The 14,017-nt window shown below is 43.6% G+C and overlaps 1 long non-coding RNA gene across 1 annotated transcript; it reads right to left on the reverse strand.

Annotated features, from left to right (window-relative positions):
• Nucleotides 1-7,590: 7,590 nt before the first annotated feature.
• On the reverse strand, nt 7,591-14,017 carry LOC116782922. The gene is made up of 4 exons (XR_004355404.1): nt 13,957-14,017; nt 13,118-13,213; nt 9,867-10,033; nt 7,591-7,780 (listed from the first exon to the last, which is right to left on the reverse strand). It is a non-coding gene; the product is annotated as an uncharacterized LOC116782922 (long non-coding RNA).

Consider the following 14,017-nt stretch of genomic DNA (forward strand, 5'->3'; position numbering starts at 1 on the left):
ATGGACCTTGGTTGGTTCTCAGGTTGCCCAGAGAAGCTGTGGATGCCCCACCCCTGGCAGTGTTCAAGGCCAGATTGGACAGGGCCCTGAGCAACTTGGTCTAGTGTCTAGTCCCTTCCCATGTCAGAGAGGCTGGAACTAGATGATCTTTAAGGTCCCTTCCAACCAAAACCACTCTATGATCCTGTGATTCTATGGCATAGAAAGCATTTTATTGCCTTCCTCTCTGCAGTTTTACTTTATCCCTTCACTGAGATATTTCCCTTTGGTTTGCCTCCACTTATAGTAAATAAACCCAGTTCGTTCAGCTCTGCCTCATAGGTCATATTTTCTAGACCTCTGGTCATGCCCATTGTTCTCTGAAATCCCCCCCAGTACAAGTTTACATCCTCCTTGAAGTCTGGTTGCTCAATATGAAGATTTTACTCCATCTGAGTCTGTACCAGCAGCAAGCAGAGAGTACTTCTGGTACAATATGCAAGAAATTGCTCATCTAGCTTGCAGAAAACGATCTCAGTATTACATCTCAGATATGATAGTCTGCCTTTCTATTTATAAGCAAGCATCTAGGTAACCAAGGAGGGCAATGCTTTTATGTATATCCGAAGAAATAACAGCTAACATTGAACTATTCTGATTAAGATTAATTAAAATTAAAAATTACTTTTGCTTTTACATTGGAACTGTATTTGTCTGCAGAACTCACCTGGGCGGGTGGGTTGAGCTTAATATTATTAGTCAGCTTTCACTAGAAATTCAGATTTCATTAAGACAACCTTTCACAGACATACCAGATCATCTCCTTAAATGCTAACAAAAATGGAAGCAGATGCATCTCAACAGTTATAAAACCAGCCACGATTCCCAGGACTGTGCCACTTCCAAATGTTGTAGGTCTAAGACCCTTAGGTTTTGTTCACCAAAAAAAAGGATGGATCTACACAGACAAACACCATCATTTTGCAGTCTGCTTTGGGTCCTACTCATAGAATCATAGAATAGTTTGAGTTAGAAGCAACCTTAAAGATAATTTAGTTCAAAACTCCCTGCCCTACGCAGGGAAACCTTCCAGTAGACCAGGTTGCTCAGGGCTCCATCCAACCTGGCCTTGAACATTTCTAGGGATGGGGGATCCACAGCTTCTCTGGACAACTTGCTCCAAAGTCTGACTACCCTCATTTAAAAACATTTCTTTCTTATGTCCAGTCTAAACCTACCCTTTTTGCACCTTGTTCTTTCACTACAGGCCCTGGGTAAAAAGTTTTTCCATCTTTCTTGTAGGCCCCTTTTATGTACTAAAAGGTCACAATAAGGTCTCCCTAAAGCTTCTCCAGGCCCCCAGCTCCCTCAGCCTGTCTTCATAGAGGAGGTGCTCCAGCCCTCAAACCATTTTAGCATCCTTCCTCTGGACCAGCTCCAACAGGTCTGTGTCTGCCTTGTGCTGGGAACCGCAGAGCTCGGTGCGGTACCCCAGGTGGGATCTCAAATATTCCCCCAGGAAAAACACTGAATTAACAACAAAGTTGTCCCTCTGCCACCACTCCCAGCTCAATCTGTGTGCTCAGATCACACCTGCCACCACTTTTCAAAAAGAAAAAAACAGTGGAGTGGATGTTTCTAACAGGAGTGACATTTACAGCAAAGTGGAGTCACAGGGGTACAGATGAGCCTGTGCTCCACCAGATGGGCTGTGGAAGAAGAGGAGCTCCACTTGCAAGCAGCTCAGTGGCAGGTGACAGGAGCATGGCTGACCACCTCAGACTTCTTGGAGAAGGAATCAGTGAGGAGTCATCATTCATATTCCAGGCAGAAAAGACAATAGTAAAAACCTCTGTAAAAGCCTGGCAATTGGGGTGGCTCAGCTGGCAACCCAGAGGGGAAGGCAGCCAGGCAGAGATCTCTCCTGGCTTCCTCCAGGCAGCCTTTCCATACCTGTTTCCATGGAAACTGAATTTGAAGGGACAACAAGCAGGAAAAGAGTGCATTTTCATTAATTCATCATTTAAAATCTCAACCTTCTGTTTGCCAGGGACACATTTAGTGCCATGGAGGAGGATCCAGGGGCCAGCTGCTGAGCAGCAGAGTTGTGAGTTAATCAACCATTTTCTTTTTGCAGGCATTGAAACAGATGTTATGCCTGAGGAGAGAGGTGGCCAAATTCAGACTTGCACAACCTTTCTCTCTTTTTTTTCCCCTTGTCCAGTGAGGTGAGATAAAGAGTCTGCAACATTGTCAGCATTGCACAAAGTTTCTCTTTATCATTTTTAGGACCAGGCTAATCACTGCATTCTGATGGTGCTGGATGAAAACCAGCACAGCAGAAGAGGCGAAAGGCCTGATGCTGTCCTGTTGAAGCTGAGGGGAGTTTTGCCAGGGGAACTCAGGTGCTTTCTTCAAAAACTGGCAAGAATGAGGGGAGATGTGCTTCTGGAAGCTGGTGGTCCCATCTAAGATGTCAGTGATGGAGACCATCAAAGAAAACACTTCTTAGCAATAAAATGAAGCTCTTAGGGGGGGGCAAACCTACTGCGTTTTTCCATGAGAGAGTACTCGAACCATTCAGCTGTATCCTCTGTGGAGAAAGCCTGCTTTATAGCTAGGTAACACTAAAGCAGGACACCTGGGAAGTCTCTTCAGCTCATCTTCCCAAGGGTGTCACCAGGGACAACACTCATGCACACACTGGTCACTGCTTTGTGACTCACTGGTTCCCACTGGAGGAAAGGAGATCTGGATATACAGGTAGAGAACTGGCCAGCAACCCCTGGAGGCTTTCTTTTCCTGAGCCCCGCTAATAGCACCAAACAGCAAGAGGAACCCCCACAAAGACAGGTCTTGAAGATGTCAGGATTCCTTTGCTCCAGCTTCACTGGTTTTAGTTGCAAGATGATAAATAGAGTCATAGAATCATAGAAAATGCTGAGTTGGAAGGGACCCATCAGGATCATAAAGCCCAACTCCTGGCCCAGACTGGGACACCCCAAGAGTCACACCACGTGCCTGAGAGCATTGTCCAAACACTTCTTGAACTCAGGCTTGGTGGTGTGATCACTTTCCTGGGGAGCCTGTTCCTGTGCCCAACCATCTTCTGGGTGAAAAACTTTTTCCTGATATCCAACCTAAACCTCCTCCAACTCAGCTTCATGCTGTTTCCTCAAGTCTTGTCACTGGTCACCAGAGAGAAGAGATTGTTACTTACCCCTCTGCTTTCCCTTGTGACAATGTTGAAGACCGCAATGAGGTCTCCCCTCAGTCTCCTGCAGTCTGAACAGACCAAGTGACCTCAGCTACTGCTCATATGGCTTCCTCTCCGGACCTCTTCACCATCCTCATGACCTTCCTTTGGATGTGCTCTAAGAGCTTAATGTCTTTTTTATCTTGTGGTGCTCAAAACTGCACGTGGTACTTCAACACGGTTCTTATTCCCTGCCTGTCAGGAAGAAACTATGGGATGATGCTGTTTTAGAAACATCAGAGGTCTTGATGAAAACTACATTTTTAATATATTTTTCCTGGTGCAGAGAAAAACCTGGGGAAGTGAAGCAGTTGGTGTAGAAAAGAAAAAAAATAGAGCACAAAATAATTAACGTATTATAAGCTAATACAACACAGAGATCTGTTTTGCACTCTGTGCAGATGTCCCCAAGCATTCTAACTTGGATAGAGCAGCAGACGACAAACAGTTTTGTACACCAGATTAAACAAATCAACTCTAATCACACTAAACTACAAGCACTGAATTATATCAAGCAGGTGGATCCCAACTTGTGTTTCGGTTTCTAAGCAAGGCAGAGTGCATGGAATTTCAATGAGAGGAACAAAATTTCCCTACATGCATGACAACAGAGAAGATATTGCCCTGAGTGACAGAAAAACAGAATCACAGCTGACTTTGGCTCCTTTTCACTGCTCTGCCAGCAATGCATTTGCAGTCTTTATTACTTTCCACGTGGTGTATGAGGAGGTGAAGTGTGTCTGGGACAGGTAAAGAGGAAAGGGACTACAGCTCCTAGCTATGGTCCTGTGAAATCATATGAAACGCATGAAAGCCTCTTCCTACCTTGAATTGCTGCAACAGCTTTGCTACTCTGGAACTCAGAGTCCAGATGTGCCACAACAGTTGAGCCATGGGCTCTCCCAGCAAGATAAACCACACCACTGGGCCACAGTCTCCCCTTCCTGTGAAAGGCGTTGGAGCACGGCCAGCAAGCTTCCATCCCATCACAATGCTTGAGTGACTGGAGACACATAGGGATGGGAAGAGTTTGAGATGGGTAATGAGGCTGCCCAGGTCATGCTGGCCATCTGACTGGCCCAAAAAACTGGGCACCCTTAAAGCCAGAGGCCACAACTTCCTTGCTATGACCAGATGCAGCTTGGCCATCTCACAGCCCAGATGCTGTGCTTAGATACTCCAAAGTGTTCACTTAGATTCATGCGGCTAGAACACCTTACTTTGGTGATTTCTCACTCCTCCTCAGAGCAGGTCTCCTGGGGGACAGCTGGACCACTCATCTCCTTTTCTGGCTGCTGGCACTGAGCAAGTTGCAGGATCACCATCTCCTTGAGACACACTTCATATTTGATGGGAGCCCTTAGCATTTGCAAGTGATTCCTGGTAGGTGTGTGATCTTTCCTCATCTCTTGGTTCTCATGTTTTGAGAAGGCATTTCACAGGTAAAGACTGTGATGTTGCAGAAATCTGGTTTCACCTCTCCTCTTCTCTGTGGATGAGGTAACACCCCCAGTTAGTTTTCTAACATGTCTAGGTGCTGGAGGAGTTGAGTGCTGCCCACATCTGAAGGATTCCTGAGTTTAGCAGGTCAGCTGTGTTCACAGGAGCTATGCTAGGTGACCACAGGGTCAAATTATTTGAGTCTGGAGCTAGAGCTGAGATCTGCTGCCAGGCACAGAGGGAAGCTTCTGCAGAAGTTGACTTTGATTTGGGAGCACTGAGCCAGGAAAACTATTCTACCATCAGCTAATGCTCTGACTTCCTTCATTCCTGTCAGCCAGCCTTCTCATTAACAAATTAAGGTGAGCAGGGAACTCACTTTGGAAAAGGAAAATTAATGGAGTGAGATTGTTACAGGGCTGCTTGTCCTACTCCATTACAAGTTCCACACAGCATCAGCAGAGCTCTGCTGTCCAGTGAAGATCCTTCCTATAGCCTGAATATCTGATTTTTCGGCCAGCAAAGATGCAAGGGTGCAAGAATTAAATCTTGAAACTACCGTTAATGCTTGAAGTGCCAGGGTAAGCAGAAGGCAAACTTTTACCATCTTCACCCGTGATGTATCATTTGCTTGCCTGCGCTGTAAGTGGTCTAAGCTGGAAAAAAGAGAGGAAATAATTTACAGAGAGGCAAAAAACATCTGGGCGGGTCATGATCATTTATTTTGGAATAGGAGAAAAGAAAGTCTATGTTGTTTATTCCCAAAACAGGGCATGAGCCAATCTGCATATCTATTTCCTGAGGCAACAAAGGATTCTCAGTGTCTCTTTAAGGCGAAAATATATGTTGTAGCCATTGTGTTTTCAAACTGCTTTTGAGCAACACGTTAATAACAGACTTGTTCACCCCAAGCTGTTCTGTGGCGGAGGGTGCGAAAGCATCAAATCGTGGCAGAGCGCCCACTTCAATACAATGCTAGGCAGTATCAAATCTTAAACATGGCACTTCTGCCTGAAAACAGAACACAAACCCCCAGTTCTGAACACAGGACAATCTTCATTCATTAATTAATCATTTTTAATTCTTTCTATATGTTTACAGCCACAAATTTATCTTTGCTATGCATAGGAGAACACTTAATTTTCAGGGTAGTGGCACTGCAGCTTGCTTACAGTTTCACCCGTACTATGTCTTCCATCATGTTAACAGTGTGCAGTGAATTTGACTGTAGGCATCTTGGCCTCTAGTTTGTTTGGATTTTCACCATATCAAGGAAAGAAAGAAAAAAGAGGAGAGAATTGAAAGATGCAGCTGCATTTTTTTTTTAAAGGAAGAAAACACTTGTCAGAGAATTTAAGAGATACTTGTTGAACCTCATTTAAAATAATTTCTTTAAAAATGACCATAAAATTGACATTATCTCTTTAACTCAAGCTACGTTTTGCCTCTCTCTGCATAAAAAAAAGTATTATCTAGTATTTTTCACCGGTGTCTCTCAAGAAAGATTTTAAAGCATCAACATTTTCAACTCAGTAATTGTACGAAGGTAATATGAGCTCTGAGCAACTTGTTGCTTTCTAAAATGCCTTTTCACTGTAGGTGTGTAGCTGTTATATAGAACTGAGTGCTACCCGTTTTCCAGTTCTCCACTCCTTTACCTTTTTTTCTGAGCCTTTTTTCTGGTGACATACTACTTCAGCATGAAAGGTCAGTGGTATCTACATTCGTCTCCTGGACTTGCTGAATGCACAAATGACTCGTTGAAGAGCAAGGCATTTTCTGCTCAGCTACCAAAAAAAATTGTTTGCATTGGATTTATTTGTCTTGTGTTATAATTAAACAAACTTGATTATATGCCACTGATATTCCCATTATTATGTAGGTATAGACAATGCACAGTCACCAGAGTATGTTATTGTTATATTCTAACAGACTATTGTTTTGCAGAGGGAGCTTCCCAATGAGACTAGGAGAAGGCTGTGTGACTAAGCTGAGCAAAAACAACATTAGTGACCAGAAGAACAAATCTACATGGCTACTAAAGAAAAACAAGACATTGCTGTTGGGAAGCCAAGCCAGCCTGCTCTATAGGGGTCACACTGAGCTGGACTGACTGTCTGACAACCTCCTGCAGCTACCCACAGCTGAAAGCATAGGCAGGTGTATATAATTTTGAGATTATGTGTACATCCAACCTGGTATCCCACCCTTGCACCTGGTTGCAGCTAAGCCACAGCAGTGCCTCACAACAAGCTCTCAATGATATAATTAACTGGAGACATCAGACAGGTCTGCTTCATTACTGCTGTGTACTGCCTGCAGGTTCTTTCCAAAGCCTTTTCACCTAATGGCCTTTGCTGTCAGCTTTCTTTTTTCCCTATGTGCTGATTGTTGGCACTTCTCTAAAACAGTGCTAATGATCTAATAAATATGATTATGTAAGAGTGGTTTGTCTCCTCACTTCATAAGCTAACAGTGCTACTACAGACCAGAGCAAAATACATTCTCTTTACCAGAAAGAATGGCTTTCCCAGTAAATTGAAATTAATAAACTGGAATGAGTAGAAAGTGTTACAGACCTACAACTGGATCACATTTTACTGGATTTCTGTTGATGGATAAGGTTAAATAAGGTCTGAAATTTTGCCTTCTAGTTAATTATTATGAGTTAAACATCAAAAAAAAAAAAAAGAGAAAAAAATGGCATTTCAGTCAGTGGGAGGAAAATAAGCAGAAAAGGACTAAGGAAAACAGAAAATAAGACCAGTGAGGACAAGAAGATCCAATGTGTCAAACAGTATGAGAGGGGCAGAGACCACAGCCAACCCTGATGGCCTCATGTTGCTTCATTTTATCTTCTGGCAAATGACACATGGGGCTGGGAGAAAGAAATATGATGTTTCTGGGATTATTTATTATCAGAGGCCATTTCCTCAGTCTACTTCTTGCTGAAAACCTCAGGCTTATCACTGAGAACAATTTCTTCTGGAGATTGAGCATTTGGCAGCAGCAGCCCTCAAATTAGCACTTGCAGCTTGCAGGATACGTCCGCCTCCCTCCAGAAGCTCACACGCTGTTTCACATGCAAGTGTCATTTCTGGAGTCCTGACATGGTCAGGTCAACTCTTTGCTTCATGTACTCCTGAGGTTGAGTCACTGAAGCTTTATGTAACAAAGCTGAATGCTAAACTCTTTCTTAAAGTTACCAGAAGAAAAAAATAACAATAGGCCTTTTCTGTCTGCACTGAGATTTCCCTTCCAAGCCTGCAGTATTTTCACTAGCTTTGTAAACCTAATCCCATTACTTCTCCCTGCCCTTATGGCTCACAGGACCTTTCCTCCTTTCACCCTTTGGCTTACAGTGGCTATTATTGTTCTGTGAATTTAAGCTCTTGGCCTCATTTTACCATGTTACTTAGTTGCCCTTCTTTTTAGCAGGGATAGTTTTCCTCACTCAAATAACCTTTCTGGTTGTTACAGCTTTTTCAGGGCCTTACCATTATATTCTTATTCTTATCATACACCTTCTTAAAACCCTTTCCTGTATTGCAGCACCAGTGCTACACCAAACACGTGTAAGGTTATCCTTTCGGTTTCTTATTATCAGAGATTTGCCTAATTTGCCTGTCCTTAGTCTGGGGCTCAGAATCCCTCAGCAAATTACCAGTCTTGCTTTTCTACACTGTTCTTTGAGAAAGAGTATTTCCTCTCTGCCTGCCTTGCCTTGCCCCATGGATCTGGTTCATGTCTGCTTGGTACATTAGCTAGTTATTTCTTAGAGAACAAAAGGAACATAATCCTTTTAGAAACCCTTCAACATGAACCACCACGTTTCCTGCCTTCAACACCTCTGCCTCTAATTTACTGATTTGCTGTTATAGATTTGCTATCATTGCTGATCTGACTCAGCCATCTTATAAAAAAACACCAAAAAGAACTCCGGACCCAGCTGAGCTTCTCACTCATTTCACTGTCCCTGCTGTGCGTCACCGGCACCTCTGATGGCCCTGGCTACCACTGAAGATCCTAACCCTTTTGATCAGGAGTGGAGACAGCAATGACTTGAAGTCAGCCATAGACTTTATCCTCACTAGCTGGCATGTTATGCTAGGCAATAACAAGTCCCCAACAGCATGATGGTTGCGTTACCTGAACTTTCTTTGTTCATATGAAGAACATCTAGGATGAGAGAGAAGACATCTTTCTGACCGTGCTAGGAATAATGAAGTCTGATTTCTCTTCCACTTAAATCTCATTTGACTGACTTGGAGTCTTTCCTTTGGCTCAAACAGGCTTTTCTGTCATCATTAATCTTAAATATTAATACTACATTAACAACTGTGCAATACTTTTCAACATCTAGATAGTTGAAATTGAACAAGGGAAATATTTAAGGATTTCCTTACCGTATGGAGAGACGAGTACCAGACCCGAGATTAAATTTCTGTGACTTGCTTTCCTTGTCTTTTTGTTCTGATCTCAGTGACATACAGCCATGCTTTTGCTGAAGAAAACACAGACATAGAAAGTCACTTGTGCCTGCCAGCTCATCATGGGCTTTCCAGGCATACAGAATCCTTTAAAAAAAGGAGCCCACTGTTATATTAGAAAGGTGGACAACACAAAATCATTAAGATGACTGCTCAATAAAACTCAGCTTTTGAAGATCAAGGCAGATCACGTGAAATGCCCTCATGCTTTGATAAGTTGTAAGTTTGGCATGAACTCCATTTTGAGTACTTGTGGATCAAGTGATTTTCTCTCCTGTAAAACATTGTTGATTGAACCACCATTACGGTTTTGATGAGGGACTTTGAAATGGCTGTTGGAGTAGCAGGAGATTTCACACCAAGAGAAGCAAATGTAAAAAGAATGGGTAGCAACTTCCCTTGGGCCTGATGGGTGTTTAGCTGATATGTCTGTACAGAGCAAAAGGCCTGGATGTTAAACCATCCATTGCCTCTGCTGAGAGACAGTGCAAATTATATCTGATAGCCATTAAGAGGTGCTTCAGTTAAGCAGCCATAACTGTGCAGCTCTTCACTAGAAAATCTGCTGATATTTTGAAAACATGTGATACTTCCCTAGTCTCAGAAATCGTTGACAACCTGTCAAAGATAAGAGTCAGTGTCTAAGTCTCCACACCAATAATTACTGCTCTAACCTGCTAGAGAAAGTGCCAGATACTCACCTTCCTCTTAGGAAATGTGATATCTCTGGTAGCTAATTACATCTCTTTTTAAGGTATTTAAAGCAACTGTCCATTCTGACCAATAATGTAGCTTCTGTCAACTGCTTTTGAGAGCTCTGGGAGACCACTGGTTGGTAGCAGATTTCCATTCTTCCACAGTTGTTAGTCTGTACTTGTAAACAGTGACAGAAAATAGAAACATGAGTGTTGTTTGAACAGCCAGTATTTGCTATAGAATAGCAAATTTGCTAAGAAAGTGTCTCCACAACTAGGGGCAGATCCCACAACCTCTGCCCAAGTGAGTCATCTCTCTGCACACAAGTGGTGCTGTCAAGTTCAATAGGCCTGTCTGTGCAAGGATCAGACTCATTGGCCTCCCATCATCTGTGGCATGGGACAAAGATGTGGACAGCTTTTGCATTGCTGATCCTCTGTGTATTTTTGCATGAGTTTGAGAATCTACTCTTAGTGGGCAAGAGTGTGTGTGGGGAAAAATGCAAATAAGATGAAAATCACCAGAAATTTAACAGGGATCTTCCCTCACCTAAACACAGTCTATCAACGCTGCATTGCATATAAAAATGCTTCCTTAAAAGAGTAATTAAAACTGCAAAGTCAAGAAGCCAAACAAAAGAGGCCAAAATTTAGGCTGCTCACGCACCATTATTTCTGTATTTCTATGTTTCAGCTTTGCAATAGAGCCTTGAATGTCATGAATACATAGCATTTAGCTTGTTTTTCTATGGGAAGGAGGCCCCTGGGGTCATGCTGTCTGCGTAGGTGTGTGTCTACTTGACAGTCGTTCCCTCCGTAGCTTTTGAAACCACCTACCAGTTTCAGCTAAATCCTAAAGATACTGTACTGCCATAAATATATGGAAATTAAAGGTCCAATTGAGGAAAGACATCCTGCTAGAGATCTGGTAAGAGAGAGTAAGAGAAGTATAAACCCAGCCCTTCAGAGCTAACAGAGCAGCCTGAGGGAGAAGATGCTTAAAATACTCCAGGTATGAGAAAAGCCTCAGCTGATCTCCATGCTTTATTAAAAACTTGGGCACAGTCAAAGTTTACTCCTCTGATGGTTCTTTAAACGGGATAAATACATATCATGGTGACACTGAAGACTGGGTACCCGCTGGTCCCAGAGCTCCTTGCTTCTTTGCACAACCCAGACCCACACAGTCAGCGCTTCCCATGGTGGCAGTGCAACAACACTGGGTTGGCCCACGCTATGGGGAGTCCCTCAGCCTCTACCCTGCCCGCTGCCTTCCATGAGCAATACTCCTTCTCCATGGGATCTGCTGTGGCAGCTGCTGCCACAAAAGCATGAGGGCTTTGCAAACACGGGGTAAGCCATCTTTGAAGCTCCCAGTCAGGATGCCTGGCTTCAAGGGGAAGAGATTCAAGTCCTCTCCTGCTGTAGAAATGTGCAATAGACTTATGCAGCTGCCCTGGGAGGTATTGGTCCTTCTCATGCAGTAAGTTGACAGTGAGATGCTGTACAAACCTCTGGGGGACAGCAGTGCAGGTGGCTCTCTGGAGACAGAGTGGCCATGGTCAGGAGCAAACATGAGGAGCAATGGATAAGCAGGATGAAGGGACAGCAGCCTGGAGTGGCTAAGCCTGAACCCATCTTCCCAAGACTGAGGAAGACCATCACCTCTACAGATGGGAAACTGAGGATCAGTGAAAGGGCAACTTGGATGCTGCTTCCCTTATGGAGAGGGGCCTTATGAAGAAGTGAAGAGGTGTTTCTTCCAGGAAGGGGCTGAAGGAGTGAAGAGGAGGCTGAGCTGCACAGGGGTTTGTAGCCATGGATCAAGGTTGCTAGTCAAAGATGAACACCAATTTTAAACTTGTGCTCAAACCCCTCCGTGTCCTGTGAAACAGAATTTAAGATCCTCTGTAAAGCATGTCATAGTGTTACACCTTTATTTTTTATGAACTAGACCCAGTTGCATGTTGTCCCTTCTATTTGGAGTCTATGAAGCCTTTTGGTGTGGCAGTATTGTTAGAGCCAAAGGTTTAAAGTTAAAGATTTTTAGGTAGGTGCAATAACTTTTATGAGGCCAATTAATATAGCTGGAGAAAGGAGATGAGGTTTGGGGCATGTACGCTCCTCTGGAAAGGTGAGGTGAATTTCAAACCTAACTGCACATGGGGAACAATTGTTCTCAGTTTAATTAGACCTGTGTCTGAGCTAGACATCTGACAGCACCTGTGGAATATAAAGACAATATTGGTAGTTATCTCCTAAGGGGAAAAGAGATGCAGGTAATCTGTAGAATAATAGCAGCATGATGTAGAGCACTGAGAGATTGATTATTGGAAAAGGTGCAGAGAGGAGGATGGTAACTTATTCAAAAATGTTAGTATTCAGGGAAGTGGTGAGATAATACAGCTCCCATATTTACCTGAAAAATGTTTTATAGAATTTTCTTTGAGAATCAGGACTGGGAGATCAGAGGTAGAACAACTACACTGTAAGAAGTGTTGTCTGTTGGAAGCACTTCATCCCAGCTGACTCATACAAAGAGTTGAAGATTGTATCTTTTGACAGGCTGAGAAAGAAGCTTTCTTTTGCCTTTGCAAAGTTGTGCCTAGTGCATTTCAAACTCCCGATCATTTGGCAGATCTTTGCTGTCTCATATTAGCTGCTAAACCAAGAATTCCTCCTGGTGAAGAGTTTTTAATATGACTTTTTAATCAAGACTGCTCAGTTGCTAATTGAGGGTGTGCAGCAGTCAAAATAGGATAATGCCTCAGCTGCCTACGTCATGTCTCATCTAATTTGCTACTGATATTTGGATGCTGGTGGGGATCCCTGCTTTTCCTATGTGCCTAAAGCCAGATGAGAGGTTCCAAATTCACTTGTCCATGTTCCAGGAGATATCAATCTGTTAGGCTGTACCCATCTCCCAGTGTTAGTGAAAATTATACCCAACTGGTAGATGACTGAGTAGCTCCTTCCACACCCAGTTTTCCAGGACCTTGATGAGCAGAATTTGACAAATGGGGATGGGACAGAAATTTCACTGGTTACCTCAGCTGATGATGATTCATCATTTCATGCCAGGAATGGACAAGACCACCTGGTTCCTGCAGGCCAGCCCAGCCACATAAATGGAGAAGCCTGATCTTGTGGGGTGGACAGTCTCACTGCTCACAGATCCACTCACCCCAGCATTGCTGCAGCCCCTGGCTGGGGAAGCAGATCTCAGACAGCCCCCTTGTCTAGGGATACAGAATCACCTGAGGTCTCAGGGAGCTGCTCCTCAGGCTCCAGCCCATCTCTTCTCAGCATTTGGGACTCGAGATGGTCCAAGACTTGTAGGTGGGGTCAGTTTGCTAAAAAGTAAAAAAATGCTCCTGATTCTGGTGAGACTCCCAAATTTGCCTCTCCCAAATTTAAGTCCATATTCCAAACCAAAGCTTCTTAACAACACAGAGCTAGGAACGCTTTAATATTTGCAGTGCTACTGAAGTTTATGCTCTGAAATACTTGAAAAAGAAAAGTGATACGGAGTCTTGTGGGTGGTTCAGAGTGGACACCTGCAATAGGTAATGCCAGCTGACAGAACATTCCAGGAAAGCTGCAAATACCTGGAAAAGAGGGCTTCTCGCTGGCAGTTTTTCAGGCAACGTTTGCATTACATGTCATTGCTAGGTACCTTTCTGGTTCCTGGCCATGCACTTATTCCTGCCAGAGCATCAGTACTGAGCAGAAACCTCCTCAAGAGCATCCCCCATAACCCTCAGCACTGAGTTGGTGGTCTTGTGCTGGATTCTACCCTATTAGGCTCTGTCTGGCACCTCTATCCCTCTCTGAGGCAAGGTCTGTGTTGTGAAAAGGTGTTGGAGGGAAGCAACAGTATCACAATCCAGGAGTGTGTTCATGGGCTCTATGGAAAGCTGGCATTTTTGGTGTGAGTTCCCTGTCAGTGCACACCATGATAATGACAGGAAGAACTACCCAAAGTCTTTGGCGATGGCCTTGGTTTCTTTGCTCTTGGAAACTCTCTTTTTGTGGACAATAATGAGTACATCAAAGAATTAAGGTATGGCACATGGCTGTGACCGCATCCTCTCACTTCTCTTATTTTCCTCTCTCATGCTGAAGAGGCAATTAAAACCCACTTGCTTTTGTCACAG

Source organism: Chiroxiphia lanceolata, chromosome 2 (genome assembly GCF_009829145.1).
Source record: "Chiroxiphia lanceolata isolate bChiLan1 chromosome 2, bChiLan1.pri, whole genome shotgun sequence".
NCBI classification, from domain to species: domain Eukaryota; kingdom Metazoa; phylum Chordata; class Aves; order Passeriformes; family Pipridae; genus Chiroxiphia; species Chiroxiphia lanceolata.